The 25,341-nt window shown below is 36.2% G+C and overlaps 3 non-coding genes across 3 annotated transcripts; all 3 read left to right on the top strand.

Moving 5' to 3' along the window:
* Positions 1-21,227: 21,227 nt before the first annotated feature.
* On the top strand, positions 21,228-21,299 carry trnac-gca (transfer RNA cysteine (anticodon GCA)). The gene has a single exon. It is a non-coding gene; the product is annotated as a tRNA-Cys (tRNA).
* Positions 21,300-23,644: 2,345 nt separating this feature from the next.
* Positions 23,645-23,716, top strand: trnac-gca (transfer RNA cysteine (anticodon GCA)). The gene has a single exon. It is a non-coding gene; the product is annotated as a tRNA-Cys (tRNA).
* Positions 23,717-24,980: 1,264 nt separating this feature from the next.
* trnac-gca (transfer RNA cysteine (anticodon GCA)) lies at positions 24,981-25,052 on the top strand. Its single transcript has one exon. It is a non-coding gene; the product is annotated as a tRNA-Cys (tRNA).
* Positions 25,053-25,341: the final 289 nt, after the last annotated feature.

Genomic DNA, 25,341 nt, shown 5'->3' on the forward strand with positions numbered 1-25,341 from the left:
TTACTTCAGAAGAGAAGCGTGATTGGACTATCATTTTTCAGAGGATGAGGTTGGTGTCGTGATCTTGTTCCTTTCAAGTGCGTATGCGGATTAGCTTGGGCAACCTGAAAAAATGCTGATTTAGTTTGATTCGAACGTTTAGAAATTAAACCTCTAGGACAGTTGTTGTTACATTTTATTGGTGATTCCAAATATGTAATGTAATCGTAAGCTTGCTTGACAGTTTTGGAGAATTTGATGTTTCATTTTCAGACGGAATGCCCAAGCATACTGCCCAAGAAGCTTTTCAAAGATATCTGCAGAGTGAAATGAATTGTCTTAAAGGGGCTTTGTTCAAAGTCCAGAAAGCTAGCAAAAAACATCCTCAGTTGCTTCTGCTCAATGTAAGTATTGGGTGCATATTCTTGATAATGCTGTTGCGTCAATTGTCATATTGTTTGTAAATCAACTGACATATTCCTCAGATTAGTCTTTGCTTTCTTTCCAAGTTACAGAGTTATTATGGGGTTTATTTTCTTGCGCTTTTTGACAGGCTCTGTATTCATTAGTAAATCTACAGCACCTGCTTTCAGGTGGAGCAGCGTTTACTACACAGAGCCATATTTCACTGACAAGCTATGCAAAACATGGAGACAGTTTAATCCATACCTGTCAACCCTCCTGTTTTTCCCGGGATTCTCCCGTATTTTACAGTTCTATCCCGCTATCATGCCGTAAAGGTACCCAACCCATACCGCCGAACCACCAAAGGGACGCCCCTTGTTATTAAATGTGAGTCTGTTCTATGCGTTCGTTTATTTAGACTTGAAAACACTGCCGTCGCCCCTCCTATGCAACCCTCAAAACAGTCATATAGCAGTGCGTGACTGTCAGCTGACACACTTCATAGTGATAAGTAGACCCTGTTTCCCAAATGGATTCTGTACACGCAATTTGAAGCGGAGGGAAATATTTCTTTATAATAGCTATTCATTTTAAGAAGCTGAACTGTTTGCTAATTTATTTGCTACTTTTTTTTTTTTTAGAGAAGGGGGGGGTATATCCTTTATTATGGTGGGCATATCCCTTATTTTCAGATCCCAATGTTAACAGGTACACTGACACTACATACATATACTATGCTGTTGAGCGTGCAAGTGCATAAGTACGTTGTGTGCCATTTGGGATGCAGCTTCTAAAAAAAGCAGCCAGGTTCGTCACTTTATATGGTCCCCCAACCCGTTTCCGTTGTGGTCTGCTATACACTATTTGCAGTATTTTAATGTATTTGCATGTGATGTGAGCAATGTTTTATTGGTATGAAAATTTTATATCACGATTATAGAACTTGTGGGAATGTGTGTTGTCAAACACACTGATGTTTTCTCAGTTTCTTAGTGTTTTTCTATTTGCATGTTTTCTTAACCTGCAGTGCATTTGAGCTCACTCAGCAACCATAAATATTATAATAATTACTCTCACTCTCAGAGCTTTGTGAAGTTTTCTCGTCGCCTCATAACCTGTTTTGTTGCATAAGGTCAATAACAGGAGGTTCATTCTCATTCCTCTAATAACCGCAATACCACAACTTCCAGGTTTACTAAGCACATTTCATACAGTCTAGTTCATCAGTCATAAAACATAGCCTGACACAATAAATTGAGAGCAGAAACAGCTTCCTGTCAAGAAGCCAAAGTTACGCGCACTCATGGCTAAGACATTCATCCACCATCATAGAAGTGAACATTTCCTACAATACATCATGCGCATCAGTTCAATCTACAGATATGTCTTGTTTTATATTTACGTGGTATGTACTGCGCATGAGAGGTGCGTATGTAGACTCTCAGGAATGTTGATCTGCAGATTTAACTGATGGACTTGATGTACTGACTATTTTGGAGACAGAAAGTGTTTGAATTTAGTTTGTTCTCAGATCATTGTTTTCACCTCGAGGTGCTTTATGTCTGAAGGGATTTGCCAGGCCAGTTTAACATTTAATCTATAACCGTACTAGTATCTATCTTTAGATGTTGAAATTTACATTTACATTACATTTAGTCATTTAGCAGACGCTTTTATCCAAAGCGACTTACAAATGAGGACAAGGAAGCAATTTACACAATTATAAGAGCAGCAGTGAACAAGTGCTATAGACAAGTTTCAGGTGTGTAAAGTCTAAGAAGCAAAGCATTAGAATTTTTTTTTTTTTTTTTTTTTTAGAAAGAGAGTACAGTTAGTGGTATAACCAGAGAGGCAGTTACAGATTAGGAAGGAAAGTGGAGTATAAATAGTTGAGTTTTTAGTCGTTTCTTGAAGACAGCAAGTGACTCTGCTGTTCTGATGCAGTTAGGGAGTTCATTCCACCAACTGGGCAGATTGAATGCGAAAGTTCGGGAAAGTGATTTCTTCCCTCTTATGGATGGAACCACGAGGCGACGTTCATTCACAGAACGCAGGTTTCTGGAGGCCACATAAATCTGCAGAAGTGAGAGCAGATCCGAAGGAGCAAAGCCAGAGGTCGCTTTGTAGGCAAACATCAAGAGCTTTGAATTTGATGCGAGCAGCAACTGGCAGCCAGTGCAAACGGGTGAGTAGTGGAGTGACATGTGCTCTTTTGGGTTCATCAAAGACCACTCGTGCTGCTGCGTTCTGAAGAACTCTGAGTTCTGAGGAAATGATAGTAAAATGATTTATTGATGGCATTTTTATAGTTTGAAGTAATATACTGTCTGTATTAGTGTTGTAAATTACCTTACAAAAACAGGTATTATATATATATATATATATATATATATATATATATATATATATATATATATATATATATATATATATATATATATATATATATATATATATATATATATATATATGCCTGCATGCACATAGCTCTTTGTATATACTAGTGAAAAGATACACACTGCAGAAATAATTTTTTTTTAGCATTTTTATTTATAAATCGGATAAATAGCAATATCACATATATTTGACATGTAAGTTGATTTTTAAATTTGACACATATAAAATTATATGCCATATACAACCCCAAATCAGACAAAGTTGTGACAGTATGGAAAACGCAAATAAAAAAAACTTATTTTTAAATTTATAATTATAATTTATTAATTTGATTTCTAAATTTACGTTGATTTGTATTTCATTGCAGACAATAAAACAAACATTATCTAATGTGTTCCTCATGATTTTTTATGTATTTATTCCAATTTTGGTTCTTGCAGTAAAGCATTTACCACTTTGTAATGTTGCCATTCCTTTTCACAACACAATGACATTTAGGGACTGAAGACACCAAGTGATGAAGTGTTTCAGGTGTAACTTTGTGCCATTCGTCCTGCAAACAAGTCTTAAGGTGGGCAACAGTACAGAGTCATCGAAGAATCATTTTGCTCTTCAAAATGCACCACACATTCTCAATTAGAGACAGGTTGGGACTGCAGGCAGGTCAATCAAGTTCCTTAATCCTCTTCGCCATGGGTATTCCCGAAAAAGAAGGCAGCATATTGTGCTCCAAAATATTTACTGTATGTACTTTTATTTCAGCATTAATGGTGCCATCACAGAAATGCAAGTTACCACTGACATAACCCCATACCATGACAGACTTTTGGATGTGTTGCTAGTAACAGTCTGGATGATCCTTTTCTTCTTTGGTTTGGAACACAAAGCATCCATTTCTCTCATAAAATACCTGAAGTACTGATTCATCTAACCACAGGACACATTTCCACTGTGTGATGGTCCACCCCAGATGCCTCTGAGCCCAGAGAAGCCAATGACACTTCTGGACACTGTTAACATAGGGCTTCTTTTGGGCACACTACAGTTTTCACTGGCATTTGTGGATGTAACTACGTGTTGTACTTGACAAAGGTTTGCCAAAATAGTTCTGAGTCCATGTGGTGATATCAGTTGTAATTTAGTAGTAGCTCAGCATAGGCTTGCCCGCCTTGTCCTTTATGTACTGAAATTCCTCCAGATTCCTTGAATCTTTTTATTATGTTATGCACGGTTGAATGTTGAATATCCAAATGTCTTCCTATCTTTCTTTGAACATTGTTTTTAAACGTCAATGATTTTCTCATGTATTTGTTGGCAAACTGGCGATCCCCGGCCCATCTTGGCTCCTAAAGGACTAGACCTTTCTTGAATGCTGCTTTTGTACCAAATAATAATTACAATCATCTGTTGACATCCCCTGTTTCAAATCACATCATTATTTAAACATTATTTACCTGATTACTAGCCCTAAACTGCTCCTGTCCCAACTTTTTTTGGAATGTGTTGCATGTCTGATTGACAGTATATTTACAAATGAAAGAAATTAAACATGACAGCTCATGTACCTTTATTTCTGAGAGTAGGGTACACTATCTAACAAAAAGTAAGGTCTTGTGAATGAATATAGTATCTTATGAATACAGCATCATTTTAAAGGTACTAGCACTTGTAGCCAAAGACTACATACTAGACTCACTGGAGTAGATAAGAGTATATGAAAAATAGGGACTAGTAAAATGAAAATATACTAGTATTTCTATGGATTAACTGTTAAAATGGCTTGCCATAAAAGGGCTGGATCATTTTTCATGAAGGGGGGTAAATAGCTCATATCTAACTGCGGGGATGTTCTTGCATTGCCTCTTTAATTATTCATTCTGAGAAAATGATCCATTTGGCCAGTTAAATCCTGATATGGGCAGCAATGTGACCGCACGTTGTCCATTTATGGCACATCTCTATTGACTCGTGTTCACAGGCCCTTGCCTGGAAATGTTGGATCACTTCTCTATTCTTTTGCTTCGAAACACTGCGGTTTAGAGTTTCTTCTGAAAGCGATTGATCTGCAGCAATTCTGCTGCATTAAACATGCATGAATTTTAATGACTGATCTGAGCCAGGCGAGCGCGTAACAGTAAAGCCTGTTTAGGCAATATTGAGCCAAGAGAACTGGATGCTTTTAAAACCGAGCATGTTAAAATCCTTTCGGAGGAAACAGTTGAACTCAGCTGAAAGCAATTTAACATACATCATAGGCTTGACTCATTCGATTCTCATAAATGAGGAATGAACTTCAACTATGCCTTGAAAATAACAAGGTCTGGATTGTTAAACGCACCAAATGTGGCACAAATGTGTGTGTGCGGTAAGACACCACAGGCTAAACTATTTTAATATACACCTGTCAGTGTTGAGATGATAAGATTTTTCGAAATCAAAAATTTACAAATTGCATTGAGATTGCATTGGATTTATTTTATTTTTTTACATATTTTTTTGTCCAAATTATTTTATCTTCTGCACTGAGCCATACACAAGTCTTTACAGAAACTAAACTTCACAGTTTTATTCATATCTGTATTATAAAGGCTTTGATGTAGGGATATATTAAAACACAGTATTTGCCTTTATACTACATTTTATATATATAAAAGAAAAAGTGAATTTGTAGTTTTGTGAGTTAACTGTTTGTTTTATTTTCTGCGTGATTAAAAAAAAAAAAAAAAAAAATATATATATATATATATAAACAACCATTGTTAAAAATCTTTGAAATAATCTTTGAATAATCTTTGAAATATCAAAAAATGTATGCATATTACCCCATATTTAATTAACCAATGCCTCATTTGCATATTTCAATAACAAACAAACAAACAATACCTGGTAAAAAAAACATTGACTCCAATATGTCAAAAATAAAAGAAAAAGAAAAAAAAACGGAACTTATTTTTTTATGCAGATATGTATGCAAATGATCTCATATTTAATTAAATGTTATATATTTAAATAACCAATCCATCTTTGCATATTTAAACATCATTTAGTAAATGTCTGATTAAAAACCAACAAAGAAGCAAACAAAAAAAACATTCCTTGGTAAAAAAAAATCAATGACTCCAATAAGTCAAAAATAAAATAAAATAAAATAAAATCATTCTGAACAGATTTTTTTTGTGCTAGAATTTTATGCAAAGTAGATCGTATTTAACTAACCAATGCCTCATTTGCATATTTAGTAATACACAAATAAAAAACAATTCTTGAGAAAATTCATTGACTCCAATATGTCAAAAATAAAATAATGTTGAGCTGAATTTGTGTGCTAGAAATGTATGCAGATCAGCCTATATTTAATTAAACAATGCCTCATTTGCATATTTAAATAACAAACAAACAATCCTTGGTAAAAAATCATTGACTCTGACATGTCAAAAATACAATAATAAAAAAAAAAAGCTAAACTTAATTTTTCATACCAGAAATGTTTGCAAATTTGCACATATTTAAGTAAATATGTTATATATTTAAATAACCGATCCCTCATTTGCACATTTAAATATCACAACCCAAAAATCAGTCCTTGGTAAAAGAAAATAATCATTGAGTCCAGCATGTCAAAAATAAAATAAAATCATCCTGAACTAAATTTTGTTTGTGCTAGAACTTTATGCAAAGAGGCTCTTATTTAATAAAACAATGCCTCATTTGCATACTTAAATAACAGACAAGAAAAAATCAATCCTTGATAAAAATCATTGACACCAATATGTCAAAAATAAAATAAAATCATCCTGAACTGATTTTTATGCTAGAACTGTATGCAAAGTAGGTCTTATTTAACTAACCAATGCGTCTTTTACAAATTTAAATAACAAACAAAAATCAATCCTTGATAAAAAACATTGAGTCCAACATGTCAAAAATAAAATAAAATCATTCTTATCCTTTTTTCTATAACTGTATGCAAAGTAGCTCTTATTTAATAACCAATGCATCATTTGCATATTTAAATAAACAACAAACAAACAAAAATCAATCCTTGATAAAAAACTTTGACTCCAACATGTCAAAAATAAAATAAAATCATTCTTATCCGTTTTTCTATAACTGTATGCAAAGTAGCTCTTATTTAAATAACCAATGACTCATTTGCATATTTAAATAAACAACAAACAAAAATCAATCCTTGATAAAAAATATTGACTCGAACATGTCAAAAATAAAATCATTCTTATCCTTTTTCTATAACTGTATGCAAAGTAGCTCTTATTTAAATAACCAATGCCTCATTTGCATATTTAAATAAACAACAAACAAACAAAAATCAATCCTTGTTAAAAATCATTGACACCAATATGTCAAAAATAAAATAAAATCATTCTTATCCTTCTTTTTTATAACTGTATGCAAAGTAGCTCTTATTTAAATAACCAATGACTCATTTGCATATTTAAATAAACAACAAACAAACAAAAATCAATCCTTGATAAAAAACATTGACTCCAACATGTCAAAAATAAAATAAATCATTCTTATCCTTTTTTCCATAACTGTATGCAAAGTAGCTCTTATTTAATAACCAATGCATCATTTGCATATTTAAATAACAAACAAACAAACAAAAAACAATCCTTGATAAAAAACTTTGACTCCAATATGTCAAAAATAAAATAAAATCATCCTGAACTGATTTTTATGCTAGAACTGTATGCAAACTAGCTCTTATTTAACTAACCAATGCGTCTTTTACAAATTTAAATAACAAACAAACAAAAAACAATCCTTGATAAAAAACTTTGACTCCAATATGTCAAAAATAAAATAAAATCATTCTTATCCTTTTTTCTATAACTGTATGCAAAGTAGCTCTTATTTAAATAACCAATGCCTCATTTGCATATTTAAATAAACAACAAACAAACAAAAATCAATCCTTGGTAAAAATCATTGACACCAATATGTCAAAAATAAAATAAAGTCATCCTGAACTGATTTTTATGCTAGAACTGTATGCAAAGTGGCTCTTATTTAACTAACCAATGCGTCTTTTACAAATTTAAATAACAAACAAACAAAAAACAATCTTTGTTAAAAATCATTGACACCAATATGTCAAAAATAAAATAAAGTCATCCTGAACTGATTTTTATGCTAGAACTGTATGCAAAGTGGCTCTTATTTAACTAACCAATGCGTCTTTTACAAATTTAAATAACAAACAAACAAAAAACAATCTTTGTTAAAAATCATTGACACCAATATGTCAAAAATAAAATAAAATCATTCTGAACTGATTTTTTTGTGCTAGAACTGTATGCAAACTAGCTCTTATTCAATTAACCAATGCCTCATTTGCATATTTAAATAACAAGTAAACATAAAAAAAAACAATCCTTGTCAAAAATCTTTGACTCCAATATGTCAAAAATAAAATAATGCTGAGCTGAATTTTTGTGCTAGAATTGTTTGTAGATCAGTCCATATTTAATTAAACAATGCCTCATTTGAATATTTAAATAACAAACAAACAATCCTTGGTTTAAAAAAAAATCATTGACTCCAATATAAAAACAAATCTGCAATTATTTTTTCATTCCAGAAATGTATGCAAATTATCTCATATTTAATTAAATATGTTCTATATTTAAATAACCAATCCCTCATTTGCATATTTAAATATCACTTTAGAAAGCTTCTAATAAAAAATAAAACTTTTTAAGTCTTAATGTCATCAATCAACTGAGGAAGTAATAGCAGTTATAACCATTAGTTAACAGTTTTTACTCTATACTGCACTTTCTTAAACCCATTATTTTACAGAAAGATTTGTATCCCCCCTGAAATGTATATATTTTTATTCATATTCAATTAGCCTTTTTTTTTTAGATTCTAGCGGTCAGCAAAACCTGAACTGCTTCTATTTTAAGAGTAGAGGAGCGGGATATATTTCAGCGTACGCTCTGGGCTCGCGTCATCTCCAAGCCCATTGCTGAATAATAGATGGCATGTGCTGTTCTCTGTAGTCCCAGAGGAGCTTCCTCCTCCCTCAGGCCCACCGCCATCACCTACTGGGAGGCTCCTGAACACGGTTCACTTACTGGCCAAATGGAGCTCAGTCGCCGGTCATATCGCTCTCTTTTTTTTATAGCCGCAAAGACCCGGTCAAACCACACTAAAATGTGCTGGGCTGGGAGGGAAACAGGAATCTGGGGTTGTTTGGGAAAGCTTGTGAAAGAGGATTATTAGTCGTAAAAAGAAAAAGGACACTCTGTTATTGGGTGTTTCTTCAACTAGGTGGACTTTTGAACTTGTGGACTTATAAAAGCAAAGTGAAGTGTATTTCTGTTTGGTCTATATAAACAAAAATGAATGTAATTGTGTATTTTAGAAAGATATTTTATTATAGATATAGTATTTTTACTAAATTGACTATATTTTTTGACTTATTGTTTATATTCTAACCTAAAAACAGACTTTTTTCAGATTTTTCCTCTAATTTTGTGCTATTACAGCTTGATTGCAGCTTGATTGGAAATATTGCATAAACTTATTTTGTTCACTAGTGATATTCGGCTTTACTTAATTTATTTTGGTTATGCTGGAAATTACACAGCAAATGAAAGTCTTGGAGAAGTAATTTGACCAACCGTAAATCCTTTACATGAAAAATATTGGATTTTGCGTATAACATAGTGTTGTCACGTATTTTTTCAAATGTAATAAGTATATTTACTATAAGCTAGACAGGGAATACTCAAATAATAAAAATTGCACATTAAAGGCATTCATAAATTTAATAAATGACAATATATGCTCCGGCAACGCAGTGGCGCAGTAGGTAGCGCTGTCACCTCACAGCAAGAAGGTCGCTGGTTCGAGCTTCGGCTGGGTCAGTTGGCGTTTCTGTGTGGTGTTTGCATGTTCTCCCTGCGTTCGCATGGGTTTCCCCCACAAGTCCAAGGACATGTGGTACAGGTTAATTGGATAGGCTAAATTGTCCGTAGTGTATGTGTGTGTGAATAAGTGTGTATGTGTTTCCCAGTGATGGGTTGCAGCTGGAAGGGCATCCGCTGCAAAAAACAAATGCTGGATGAGTTGGCGGTTCATTCCGCTGTGGCGACCCCAGATTAATAAAGGGACTAAGCCGAAAAGAAAATGAATGAATGAATGAATATATGCTCCAAGACCATTTAAAATGACATTTATTAATGATTATAATTTCTGTAAATATTTATCAAGTAATATATGATGGAGTGCTTCATGTGTTTTTACATATAAAGTCATTTAACAAACAATTTAGAGGAAAAAAGTAACATTTAATCCTCATTTAAATAAAACCTGCTCTGTTTTGACATCAGCTTTGAAATATAAAATAGTAAAATGTAATTGTAAAATAAAATGTACAATTCAAAAAGATTTCAATTCAATTCAATATTCTTCATATATTAAAAATGTAAACCTAACCACAATTACAAAGTAATTCAAATGTATTTAACAATAACACTATATTTAATTAATATATATTAAAAATGTATACACACATGCATGTAAAAACATATGTACTACCAGTGGTGTAGTCCTAAAAAAAAAAAGGTGGTGTACTATTACCTGCCCATGCTGTTTTATAATTTTACCTGAACGTTCAAGGAGACATCATTCAGTTGACTTCGAAAAACTCTTCTCACAGCTGCTGTGGTCGTCAGATGGCGGGGAATGGCGCAAAATATAAACAAAACTGCACCAATTGCAACAAATTAAGATGAGAGTTAAAAAACATTTGGTATACAGTTAACGGGCATGCGAAAACACGTAAATTAGGGAAGTCTAATCAGCCAAACAAGCGAGTATACCGAGGGTATACGCAATTATTGATCCTCAGAAGTCGTAATACCCAAACAGCTAGTGGAAAAAAGTAGGCATACTGAGTATACGTGCGTATAGCCCCGACTACACCACTGTGTACTACTATATACATTAATTGATGAATATTTACCTCCAACTTATCCAGCATCTGTTTTATGCAGCGAATGCCCTTCCAGCTGCAACCCATCACTGGGAAACATCCATACACTCTCATTCACACACATACAGTACGGACAATTTTAACATACCCAATTCACCTATACCACATGTTTTTGGACTTGTGGGGGAAACCGGAGCACCTGGAGGTAACCCACGCGAACATGGGGAGAACATGCAAACTCCACACAGAAACGCCAAATGACCCAGCCAAGGTTTGAACCAGCGACCTTCTTGCTGAGGCTATCGTGCTACCCACTGCGTCACCCATCATTATTAAATGTCATTTAAAATCAACTTGAAGCATATTATTATTTTTTTTTTACTTTTCAAATGCAGTTAATGCGCACATTTTACTGTTTAATTATTTAATCCCTGTGGGGTGACATGGTGGCTCAGCGGTTAGCACTCACAGCAAGAAGGTTGCTTGTTCGAGCCACGAATGGGTCAGTTGTCATTTCTGTGTGAAGTTTGTTTTCCCCGTGTTGGTGTGTGTTTCATCCGGGTGCTTAGTTCAAAGACATGCGGTACAGGTGAATTGGGTAAGCTAAATTGTCCGTAGTGAATGAGAATGTATGGGTGTTCCCCAATGATGGGTTGCAGCTGGATGGGCATCCGCTGCGCAAAACATGTGCTGGATAATTTGGCGGTTCTTTCCGTAGTGGTGACCTCTGGTTAATAAAGGGACTAAGCCAAAAAGAAAATGAATGGATGACTTTATATGTTAATGTTAAATGAGATTAAATTATAAGTTAGATTTACAAGTGATCAGTCCCTCCAGCATTTTGCACTCCATGTTTTGCAACATTTTACATGAATGGATGCAAATAATGCCATAAGTTTTGATAAAAGCTTTCACAAAATCAGTCATTTTAGGCTGTGAACCTTTAAAAAAATAGTCCCTGCAATATTCCGGACTGAACAATTATAATAAATGCAAAAGATGTAGCGCTTCATATATTTTTACATGTTTGCATGTGTGTATACATTTTCATATTAATTAAAAACAATGTTATTATTAAATACATTTGAATTACTTGCAATTTTTAATAATTAAAAATAAACATCTTAGTGGATGAAAGCAGAAAAGTAAAGCTGAACTTGCAGCTGAATTCAGAGCTCCACTATCTGAAAACCAGGAGGCAGTTTGATGCCTGTTTCCTCTCAATGTGTGTTTTTTTTCTCTCGTGTGGTTTCCTTCCTGTAATCTGATCTCTGAACTTTTACTCTCAGCATTCCAGGAATGACCAAACACCCCCCTCGCGTCCCCCTTCAACCACCAAAACACACACATCCTCCGCCGCACGGCCGTGACGAAATTCTTCACATATTGACCGAATGACTCACATTCTGATCACTTCCATGTTTGTGAACCATAATAATGATGCGCAGATCTATTAAGGGGTCCACATAATGTTTTGTTTTCCATCCTACGTTTTCTTCCAATCCAGAGGCCCAATAGCAACATGATCCAGGCTTCAGTTTGAGGCAGTTTAGGGTTGATCTGGAGTCTTTAGTTGTAGTTCTGAGTCTTATCTCCAGCTGGCCAGAGGGAAGAGCTGTAACGGGATCCTGTCCCGGGTTGGTGGGTGGTCGAAGAAGGCATTTATGGCCGAGGGGGCCATGGGGTCTAGAGACTGAGATTTCACCCAGTGAACCCCCTCAGTGGATTGGGGGTCGCATTTGTGCTCAGGAGAAAGAGAGGGAGTGTGTGTTTGGGATGGGGGGGTTTGAGCGCATTACTGACATACCAGTTAAGAGGTCTGGTTTTCACAAGCGTTCCCATCATTGCTTGTTCACACACTCCAGATATGCTTGGTTCATTTTTTTCTACTCAAATGCTGTGTTGAGTTAATTTTTGGGGATGATCAATTGTGAGCCCCGAGCACAAAACCTTATATCTTATGTTGCATGGGTAGTAACCAAACATACATTTGTAAGGGCCAAAAATCATTAGAATATTAAGTAAAGATCATGTTCCATGAAGACATTGTCAAAACATTATTATTATTATATATAATGCATATTGATAATCATTTATAGAGCTTTAAAAAAAGTGATTTTCTCAATATTTACATTTAATTTTTAACATTTTCTAGATTTTCAAATAATTGTATCTAAGCTAAGTTCTTCAGCTTAACCTCGCGAAAACGGAAATGCTTAAAGTTTCTGCCAACCCGACTTTACACCATAACTTTTCAATCCAGATGGATGGGGCAACCATTACTGCATCCAAAATGGTAAAAAGCCTTGAAGTAACGATTGATGACCAACTAAACTTCTCTGACCACATTTCTAGAACTGCTCGATCTTGCAGATTCGCACTCTATAACATCAGAAAAGTCCGACCCTTCCAATCTTAACATGCAGCTCAACTCACTGTTCAAGCTCTTGTTCTCTCCAAACTGGATTATTGCAACTCTCTTCTAGCCGGGCTTCCAGCTAACTCTATCAAACCTCTTCAGCTGCTTCAGAACGCAGCAGCACGAGTGGTCTTTGATGAACCCAAAAGAGCACATGTCACTCCGCTACTCACCCGTTTGCACTGGCTGCCAGTTGCTGCCCGCATCAAATTCAAAGCTCTGATGTTTGCTTACAAAGCGACCTCTGGCTTTGCTCCTTCGTATCTGCTCTCACTTCTGCAGATTTATGTGCCCTCCAGAAACTTGCGTTCTGTGAATGAACGTCGTCTCGTGGTTCCATCCATAAGAGGGAAGAAATCACTTTCTCGAACTCTCACATTTAATCTGCCCAGTTGGTGGAATGAACTCCCTAACTACATCAGAACGGCAGAGTCACTTGCTGTCTTCAAGAAACGACTAAAAACTCAACTATTTAGTCTCCACTTTCCTTCCTAATCTGTAACTGCCTCTCTGGCTATACCACTAACTGTGCCCTCTCTCTCAAAAAAAATAAACTTACATTACTAATGCTTTGCTTCTTAGACTTTACACACCTGAAACTTGCCTATTCACAGCCTTTGCTCAATACTTTTTTGATGGACCTTTGGCAGCAATTACAGCCTCAAGTCTTTTTGAATATAATGCCACAAGCTTGGCACACCTGTCTTTGGGAATTTTTGACCATTCCTCTTTGCAGTCCTTTCAAGCTCAATCAGGATGGATGGGAAACGACGGTGTACAGCCATTTTCAGATCTCTCCAGAGATGTTCAATAGGATTTAGGTCTGGGCTCTGGCTGGGCCACTCAAGGACATTCTCCGAGTTGTTGTGAAACCACTCCATTGATATTTTGGCCTGGCATTCACTTCAAAGAGTTCAATTTTAGTCTCATCAGACCAGAGAATTTTGTTTGCTATGGTCTGAGAGTCCTTCAGATACCTTTTGGCATATTCCAGGTGGGGAGGGGCTTCCACAAAAGAATGCTGGAGCTCAGACAGAGTGATCATCAGGTTATTGATCACCTGTAAGAGTATAGACATTAATAAAATAGAGTAATTTAATGAGTAATATGAATGATATTAGGCATAGTTACTGTTATGACGTTAATAAAATACAATTGATGGGTAATTTAAGAAATAATATAAATAATTGTCATTAACTTCCATCCACAACTGTATCCCCTTTAGCAGCAACTGTTGTCAGAGATCACACACACACACACACACACACGCACACACACACACACGCACACACACACGCACACACACACACACACACCTCATTCCCCTTTTCCCCTGCTAACTGTTATGATTTCTGCCACATTCTCTCTCCTCAGCAGGGGTTTATGATTGCTTTTAACACATTCCTTGCATGTGCTAATGGAAGATCAGTTTCACGTGCATAAACTCATAATCTCCGCAAGTAACAGAGATAAACCCATCAGACGACTGACTAGTGCTCATGATGGAGTCTGTGGTTATGAAAGCGGTGTGTTTCTCACGGTTAGCCGTATGGCTTGCTGTCGGAAAGCCATATCGTATCACTTCTGGAGTACAGAGAAGCAGGAAGACAGAAGATGGAAAGGGAAGTGCTGTTCTAGGTGAAGGGTTATCTGTAAAATGGCTGTGATTTCAATGGTAAAAAAAAACTGTAAAAATGCTACAGTAAAAATCAGTATAATATAAGTTTCCTATAAGTTTCTTAAACATATACGGGGTATAACTGTAAATTCACTTAACCAGAATTCCCTGCATGACACTTTTATGCTTTATGTTGACATTACTGTGGTTCTTTTTAGTCTTTTCTCCTTAATTATGTACTTTGGAGGTTTATGTTACCAAAATATGTGCCAAAACTTTCTTCAGTTAAACAAAGAGAAAACTGAAGTCATTGCATTTGGGAACAGAGATGAGATTCTCAAGCTGAATGTGTACCTTGGCTCTAAGAACAAAGAACAAAAAACAAAAAATAAGGTCAAGAATCTTGGTGTTATTCTGGAGTCAGATCTGAGTTTCAGTAGTCATGTCAAAGCAGTAACTAAATCAGCATACTGTCATCTCAAAAACATTGCAAGAATTAGATGCTTTGTTTCCAGTGAGGACTTGGAAACTTGTTCATGCTTTTATCACCTGCAGGGTAGATTACTGTAATGGACTCCTCACTGCTTTGAACACATTGTAGCTGTTTTGTTGCCTGTGGCTTTAATGCTAGTTCTTCCCACCTACTGTTCCCACATACCTCTCAGAGTGTGCCTCTATCTCCGCCTTGGCTGCGTCAGATAAACAGCACAGTGACAGACATAAAGGAAGCATATCTTACATAACGTTTGTGAGAAATACTACAGTAAGAACTGTCCCAATGAATATTTGGTGTATTTGTTGTGGTGTCCATTCAAGCCTTTCGATGAGTCACACACAATGTCGTCACAAAGTTCACACACACACACAGACAGCGCACGCGTTTAACTTTGCACTGTTTTTGCACAGCTGAGTGAAGGAATACACATTAATATCTACTGCTGTATCGATTATGTTAAAGTACAAAAAAAACCTGATTTAACTATTTTCCTTCAGCTTAGTCACTTATTTATCAGGGGTCACCACAGTGGAATGAACCAACTATTCCAGCATATCTTTTAAGTGGTGGATTGCCCTTCCAGCCGCAACCCAGTAATGGGAAATCACCAAACTTTATTAAATATTATTATTATTATTATTATTAGCAGTCATAGTATAACCACTATTTTAAACTAATGCATTTGCTACCGTGTTGATTGATTCCCCACAATGTCCATCTCAATTATAAAATCATCCTCCTAAAGCAAAACCATCAGAGAAGCACCGAGTTCTTTCACTAATGACTGTTTTATGAAAGCATAAACAGGAAGAGAGTCTGTTTAGCTTTATTGGCAGGTGGCTCTTCTACAGACCTAAGCTCAGCATATCTGATTCGATTAGCACAGGATCCATTTCCACAGGAAGTCATCCTACACCTCTCACTGTACCACTTCCTGTCAGGGGCTGAAGCAGAGGAAGCAGCTCAGGTTGCACATCAGAAGGAGTTTCATACCAGAAACAGATAGCCATCTAATCTGAGCAAGATTTAAATGCTACAAGGCCTTTAGGTTGTCATCATGATTGACAGCATGCAAAACTGTGAGCTCTATGGACCCTATGCAAAGACAATGTACGGTGGCCTAATTAGGCCTTCAAGAAATCTGTGCCCAAAGATTTCCACAGATTTCTAGTCAATTATTTAGTCTAATTATCAACTTTTGTAAATGTAAGTATATTTATTAATTTTTTAAAATCAATTTCAGTATTATTATTGAATGCCTCATTGAGGATACGTGCCCTGAATGGTACGGTGTGAAATGACACTTCTTACCACGTCACTACTTTTCCGAAGTGACCAGTTTGCTCAGTCGCTCACCTTGTACAGCATGTAAATGGTACATTCATTCATTTTATTTTCACCTTAGTCCCTTTATTAATCAGGGGTCGCCACAGTGGAATGAACCGCCAACTTATCTAGCATATGTTTTACCCAGCAGATGCCCTTTCAGCCGAAACTCAGCACTGGGAAACTGGAGCACCTAGCGTAAACACACGCCAACACAGAGAGAACATGCAAACTTTACACAGAAATGCCAAATGACCCAGCCGGGGCTCAAACCAGCGATCTTCTTGCTGTGAGGCAACAGCACTACCCACTGCACCATTGTGTCGCCTAAATGGTACATATTAGATTAGATTTTAGATTAGAGTCATCTTTATTGTCATTACACATGTCAAGAACAAGGCGACGAAATGCAGTTTAGGTCTAACCAGGAGTGCAATAACAGCATGTGCAGTGACTGTTTTTGAATGGCCCAGCCAAAGCCCTGATTTAAACCCAATTGAGCATCTCTGGAGAGACCTAAAAATGGCTGTCCATCAACGTTTACCATCCAAACTGACAGAACTGGAGAGCATCTGCAAGGAGGAATGGCAGAGGATCCCCAAATCCAGGTGTGAAAAGACTCATGGCTGTATTAGATCATTAAGGTGCTTCTACTAAATACTGAGCAGAGTCTGAATACTTAGGACCATGTGATATTTCAGTTTTTCTTTTTCAATAAATCTGCAAAAATGTCAACAATCATGTGTTTTTCGGTCAATATGAGGTGCTGTGTTTAAATTAATGAGGGAAAAATGAACTTAAAAGATTTTAGCAAATGGCTGCAATATAACAAAGAGTGAAAAAATTAAGGGGGTCTGAATACTTTTCTGAATAATTTGCAATTATGTAAAACTATATAAAAACTATATATAAACTATGGGTAATATTTATAGATGAATGAACTGAACATAATATACAAGTCGTATTAACTAGAATCAGAGAATTATAAATAGATGAACATACTATACAGGTTGCTATTAATAATCATGAATATGCAAATATATATGATTATGATATGAAATATATATAAGCAGGAATTACAAGTAGATATGTAGGTATGTATATCATACATTTACAAATATATATGTGCAGTAAACATGTTGAGCAAAGTATTTGAGATTCACAGAAATGTACACAGCAGCCTATGGTGGATTTGCGAGAAAGATGTGGAAATGGCATGTAGGCTATGAGAAATGTGGCCCGTGGCTGGAAGGGCGTTTTCCACATAATACATATGCCAAAGTAATTGGTGGTTCATTCCGCTGTGGCAACACCTGATAAATCAGGGACTAAGCCAAAGGATAGTGAGTGGGTGAATGAGAAAACATGGCCCAGTTACATATTTGTTTGAAAAAACTGCACACAGATGTCACCTCGCCTCATTTCTCCCAAAAATGTAGACATATATCTCCAATGAGCCTGGTTTGCATTAACAATATGCAAATGTTTATACGATTTATGTACAACAGAGTTTGTAAAGTAATTATTTTTTTGTTTTCTAGTAGATATGAGAGATTTACTTTATTTACCAATCAAGTGGTTGTAATGTAAAGCTTAAATAAAAGGTGTTATTTTTTATTTCTTGTGTTTTAGTTACTATACTCCCAAAATCATTCGGCATAAATCTGCAGATTTATTTATTTATTTATTTATTTATTTATTTTGTACAATATTCTGATCAGAAATAAGCGAAAAATGTCTGCACATTCTGTCTGGTCATCATGATCCATGCTATTTCCTATAAAACCTGTATAAACTGATCATAACCAGTGCACTTCTTTTCATTTGTCAACCCGAAATTTGCTTTGCAACCCAGTGTTTGTTTAACTTGTTTTGTGCAACAGGCTTTAGGTTCCCCCAAGCTTGCTGCCAATTAGCTTTTAGCATCGTTCCTAAACCACCAACACAATCATCTAATTAGTGTGCACACCGTTCTGTCCCAATGAGAAGACATTGATGCAGACATGTGGATCAGTGTGTAGATTCATTAAAATAAGTATTTGGTCGCCGAACACCATTATGAATAGAAAGATAATACATTTAAATTCACATGAGTTGTTGCAATAAAATAAAATATATATATATAATTTGAAGGCTTGGCTCCTTCTTATCTGCTCTCACTTCTGCAGATATATGTGCCCTCCAGAAACTTGCGTTCTGTAAATGAACGTCGCCTCGTTGTTCCATCCCAAAGAGGGAAGAAATCACTTTCCCGAACTCTCACATTCAATCTGCCCAGTTGGTGGAATGAACTCCCTAACTGCATCAGAACAGCAGAGTCACTTGCTGTCTTCAAGAAACGACTAAAAACGCAACTGTTTAGTCTCCACTTTCCTTCCTAATCTGCAATTGCCTCTCTGGCTATACCACTAACTGTGCCCTCTTTCTCTCTCTCTCTCTCTAAAAAAAAAAAAAAAAATTTCTACTAATGTTTTGCCTCTTAGACTTTTACACACCTGAAACTTGTCTATAGCGCTTGTTCACTGCTGCTCTTATAGTTGTGTAAATTGCTTCCTTGTCCTCATTTGTAAGTCGCTTTGGATAAAAGCGTCTGCTAAATGACTAAATGTAAATGTAAATATATATAAATAAAATTACAATTTTTTTTAAATGCGTCTCTTGATTTTTTCTCTTAATTAAAATTTTACTTCAAATAATAGTATCTGGACGCAGCCTTTATGATGCAAGCTGAGATTGCATCACTCAACGATGCAATGTCAGGCACAATACACTCAAATGGAGTGAGTGACTTCAATTTAAGGGTAGGGTTAGGGGTGGGGTTAGGTGAGCCCATTAAAATGCATTGGATGCAGCTCAGATTGCACTGCACCGAGTCTGCAGCCAGACCCCTTCTATTTTTCAGTAACATATAAGGTTGGGTGTACTTTTTTTAGACCATAGTTTGGGGTTTTTTGTTGATTAATCTCATTATTATTTGTATCATTAATTCTGAAAACAAGTCAATATTTTTCGCTTGTCTATAACATGTTGATTTAAGGATGTTTAGATATTTTGACTAGAAACAAGATAAAAACATTTCAGTAAGAAAAAGATTTTTCGCATTGTAATATTTCTGGACCTTCGAGGGCAGCCAACCCAGGCCCCTTCACATGCAAGGTCCCTATACACTCTGTCATCTCTCCACAGGTCATTTCAGTGTTTGAGAGAGATGCTGCCACCCTCTGGAGAACATTCAGGATTTTGCTCAGACAGGAGATCTCCTTTAAACTTTGGCCTGGGGTCATTCCTGGTGTCCCATTGGGATAATTACTGGAACAGATGCCTCAGCAGCTCTGGACCATGCACTGTGATTGGTGGACGGGCTCCTCTCTGTTCCTTATATTCTGAACTCTGACCTAAAATGTATTTATTGTCAAGTCATTATATTAGTGACTAGAAATGGTGGTTCATTGCGGATTATTTTATGAATTATTATTATGAGGGACCAGATTATAAGGTCATACAATATATAAATATATATTTATCATAATATATATTTCGTTACTGACAGTTACTGACAGTTATAACACATACTGTACATATACACAGTGCACAGCATAAACAGGTACATCCCTTAAAAATATGATATTTTTAGAGTTTCTCAGTGAATATTGACATTATTGATTCATTTTTGCAAGATAAGGTCATTATTACAAGAGTGTGGTCATCTTTCTATTAGGAAAAATATATTTAAATTAAAATGTTACTGAATAATCAATAGTAATAGTAAAAGTAATTCAAATGTTTACTGGCTAATCAATCGCAAAACCAATAATCCACATTTGCACAAATATCTCATTTTATAGGACTCCATAGACATTGATTCAAAATTGAGATGGATGTAACGTCATGTATTGTACTGTGTATTTATATAGCATATTTATTGTGTATGGCCATTCACCCAACGCGATTTACAATCATGAAGGGGGGCATCCACCTGAATGATGTGACGGCAGCCACAGGTGCCGTTGTGCTCACCACACACCAGCTATAGGGGAGTGGAGGGACAGTGATCCAGCCAATTCGGTGAATGGGGATTATTGGGAGGCCATGATGGGTAAGGGCAGATGGAGGGAAATTGGCCAGGACACTGGGGTTAGAGAAGTGCCATGGGATTTTTAATGACCACAGAGAGTCAGGACCTCGGTTTAATGTCTCTCGAAAGATGCTGGTTCCTTATAAATCTGTTGAATGTACTCAATAATTCAAGTGTAGTCATTTGTTTAAATTTTATTTTGTTTATTTATATAATTTTGTTTATATATAGAATTTTATGTATCCATTAATTCGTTGGTGGATATGAAAATGAACATGTATTAAATGATCTAGTTTTAGTCAGTTTCGAGTCACAGCCAAGTTAATAACCCATAACTGGGCCTGAACTGATGTGTCATGAGGGGACGTGGTTAAAAATATTGTGGCTGAAGCCGACAAATTGACATCAACAGAAAAGGGCTGCTGCTCCAAACACGGAAGCAAAAGATTTAACAAGATTACCTAAACAAATTTTTTTTTTCAGTGGATTCAGTTCCACAGATTGATTCTTCATCTAAAGAACAACAATGAGCTACGTCATGAACATGGGGGTATAGCTCAGTGGTAGAGCATTTGACTGCAGATCAAGAGGTCCCCGGTTCAAATCCGGGTGCCCCCTTTAACATGGGATAGTTTTATAGTCTTTAAATCTATCGAGTTGCCGACATAACAAGATGTTGTAATAGAGAAATCTACAGATGTATTCAGTGAAGATATACATCACACACAGAATTTAATGTTGCATTTGATCCTTCAGTTAACCATACTCATGAACTCTAAAACTGTACCCTCGGTTTAACAAACCCACAAACCCACAAATCACTGAGTCATTTTGATTATTGTAGATGCACTTCTGGTTCCAATAGACAGTGATGGGTTCCAACAATTCCCATTGATGTATAATGAACATATTTTTTACTATTATGTTTATATCCCACATAGCAAAATATCTCTGGCCCAGCTCTGGCCCACAAAATTAGCTTTTGCTTGACCCACATGCTGCAGTGAATTACGGTACATGACTGGACCAAGTCAAGCATGGCATGCTATGGGTGTGCTTTTTCTCAAAGCGACCTGATTGGTAGAACTTTTTTTCTTTATTTGAAAATAATAAAAATGTATTTTAAATGTGGGTCAAGATAGGCCAAACTTAAGTGGCCCACATATCAATTGTTAACATCTGGGCCAAATACTACATTTGATATCTGGCCCAAGCATTGTGTGCCGTCTTAAAGACGGTGCCACCTCTGCCAAACCAGGGCCATGTTTGGCCCACATGCTGTATGCCAGTGCCGGATGAATGCCTGCTGTGCCTGTACCTGGGATCTTAGTGGTTGAGCAAATATGGTTTTCTCTTCGGGGCCACTTAATTCAATTCAATTCCTCTTTATTTCTATAGCGCTCAGATTGTGTCAAAGCAGCTTCACATAGAAGATTATAGTGAAGTGGAACAGTGTCAGTTCAGTTTTCAGTGTTGAAGTTCAGTTTAGTTCAGTTCAGTTCAGTTCATTGTGGTTTAATATTTACTGCTGAGAATCCAAACACTGAAGAGCAAATCCATCGATACTCAGCTCCATAAGTCCCGAACCATGCAAGCCAGTGGCGACAGTGGCGAGATAAAAAACGGCACCAATTGGCGAAAGTGAAGAATAAAAAAACCTTGAGAGAAACCAGACTCAGTTGGGCACATACAATTCTCCTATGGCCAAACGTCTAGAGTACAGCTGCAGTCTAGTCGCTGGAGGTTGGAGCACATTGGACGTCAGCGAAGACTCGTCTGTCTCTGGAGTCTCACAGGAATCAGTCTCATGCTCTCCACTCCTCCATGACCACCACAGCAGCTGCTCAGGATACGACCTAGTCCAGGATTATGGAAACCTTGGGATCATCTCTTCACATGTCTTGGACCGCATCAGTGGCGTTCCATAATCTCTGGGGTCCTCGGGATGAGTATCCCCAGGTGGAAATAAAGAATAAAGAAAATAATTAGCATAGCTGCTGTTCATAGTGTATATAAATGAGATGCAAAAACCTGCGTGGAGCACATTCGTGTATTATACCGTTATGTGATTCATTGTGTGTATGCTTTACTAAAAAGATAGGTCTTTAATCTAATTTTGAACTGTGAGAGTGTGTCTGAGCCTCGGACATTGTCAGGAAGGCTATTCCAGAATTTATGAGCCATAAATGAGAAGGCTCGACCTCCTTTACTCGACTTTGCTATTCTAGGTACTACCAGAAGCCCTGAGTTTTGAGAGCTTAAAGAGCGGGTTGGATTGTAGCGAGACAGAAGATTGGTTAGATAAACTGAAGCTAGATTATTTAAAGCTTTATAGGTTGGTAAGAAGTAATATTTTATAATTAATACGAAGGCATAATTATATAATTAAACAGGCAGCCAGTGTAAGAAGGGTAAAATTGGGGTGATATGATCATATTTTCTAGACCTGGTAAGAACTCTGGCAGCTGCATTTTGTACTAGCTGAAGTTTGTTATTAGAGGATGCTGGGCAACCAGCAAACAGAGCATTACAGTAATCCAGCCTAGAAGTCATAAAAGCATGAACTAGTTTTTCTGCATTTGAGATGGATAGCATACTTTGGTGATAATTCTCAGATGAAAGAAAGCAGTTTTTGTGACATGGGATATATGATTTTCAAAAGTTAAATTGCTGTCTAATATAACACCCAGATCTTTTATAGTAGAGCTAATGCTATCTTTGTATCCCTCTAATTGCAGGTCGAGTTGTGAGATCTGCTGTGTACAGGATTTAGGCCCAATAAGTAATAATTCTGTTTTGTCTGAGTTTTAGAAAAGAAAATTGTAGGTCATCCAGTCTTTAACATCTTTAATACACTCAGTTAGCTTAGACAGTTCAGTTTATTTGGATGTTTTTGTATTATATGACTAACACTATGTACATGGTGCAGTGGACAGTACCTATTCATGGCTTCGTCACTGTGTGGGGGTGTAGCTCAGTGGTAGAGCATTTGACTGCAGATCAAGAGGTCCCTGGTTCAAATCCGGGTGCCCCCTTTGACATTTCAGGTTTTTATGTTCTACTGATGTACTGTGATTTGTTTCCAAGAAGTCAGAAGGTCGCAACTCGGCATGCTAGAGTTTTACTGAAAGAAGACACTGTTTAATACATACCATAGAGCTGAACATAAGGATTGGATATATATTTAAAAACCTCCAGATAAAGGAAATTTCAAAGATTAAAATGTTACACTGAAGTAGTTCCAAACCTTTAAGATTTTTTTCTTCTGTTGAATATCTTCTGTTGAGTATAAACTAAAGAATATTGGGGAAAATCAGCCATTGACTCCTGTAGTGTATTTTGTTCCTGCTATGGATGTCAGTGGCTGCTTTTCCCCAACATTCTTCAGTATGACCCTCATATAAATCCCAGGAGAATAATGGTCAAAACATGCATGTGAGCAATTGACAACCTGCACTAAATTCCATACAGGTTCCATTTTCAGATAAAGAAGGTATATCTCAGCAGTAAAGCATATGACCGCAGATTATGATCTTATGTATAAATCCAGGTGCCCCCTTTGTAAACCTCAGGTCTTCTTCTCATGTGGTTTTCCAGTAACTTCCACTGAACTTTAATCTCCTTTTTACAGTTATGTTTCATTATTTTTCAGTGGCTAAGCAAATATGGATGCTTATTTTGGGACCCCTTTAATTGGATGCTTTCTTTGGTATAACCAAAACTGAATATTCACAGTGAAACTACAGTAGAACTATTAATGTCTGGGTGAACATGAAGTCTTGCTAAGACTTTTATTTCAAGGCAAGGCAAGGCAAGACACATTTATTTATATAGCACATTTCATACACAATGGTAATTCATAGTGCTTTACGTAAACAAGTGTAAAAGAAACATACGACACAAGTATAAGAAATAAAAAATAAAGAATAGACATAAGAAAGACGCAATAGTGTGATCTGTTTCAGTATTTTGGTGTATTTTTATCTAAAACAGAATATTGAGTTAGGGGCGGGGTTTTCTTTTTGCGCATCATTCCCTTTTAGCAAACTAACGGTAAAAGGGGCGTGGTTAAAAATATTGTGGCCTAAGCCGTCAAATTGACATCAACAGAAAAGGGCTGCTGCTCCAAACACGGAAGCAAAAGATTTATCAAGATTACCAAAACTATTTTTTTTTTGTGGATTCATTTCCACAGATTAATTCTTCATCTAAAGAATAACAATGTGAGCTACAAAATAAACATAGTAGTTTTTGATTTCATGTGGACTTAACCTGGACGCACTGATCTGAGCACCACATGGGGGTATAGCTCAGTGGTAGAGCATTTGACTGCAGATCAAGAGGTCCCTGGTTCAAATCCAGGTGCCCCCTTTGGCATGGCATAGTTTTATAGTCTTTAAATCTATCGAGTTGCCAACATAACAAGATGTTGTAATAGAGAATTCTACCATTGTATTCAGTGAAGATATACATCTCACACAGAATTTTATGTTGCATTTGATCCTTCAGTTAACCATACTCATGAACTCTAAAACTGTACCCTCGGTTTAACAAACTGTATACCCACAAATTTCCAACTTATGATCAAAATATTTCATTTTAAATTAATTTTAAAAATATTTTGTAAACCTTACCATCATTCCTTAAATCAGTAATTTCG

Source organism: Danio aesculapii, chromosome 11 (genome assembly GCF_903798145.1).
Source record: "Danio aesculapii chromosome 11, fDanAes4.1, whole genome shotgun sequence".
Classification (NCBI taxonomy): Eukaryota; Metazoa; Chordata; class Actinopteri; order Cypriniformes; family Danionidae; genus Danio; species Danio aesculapii.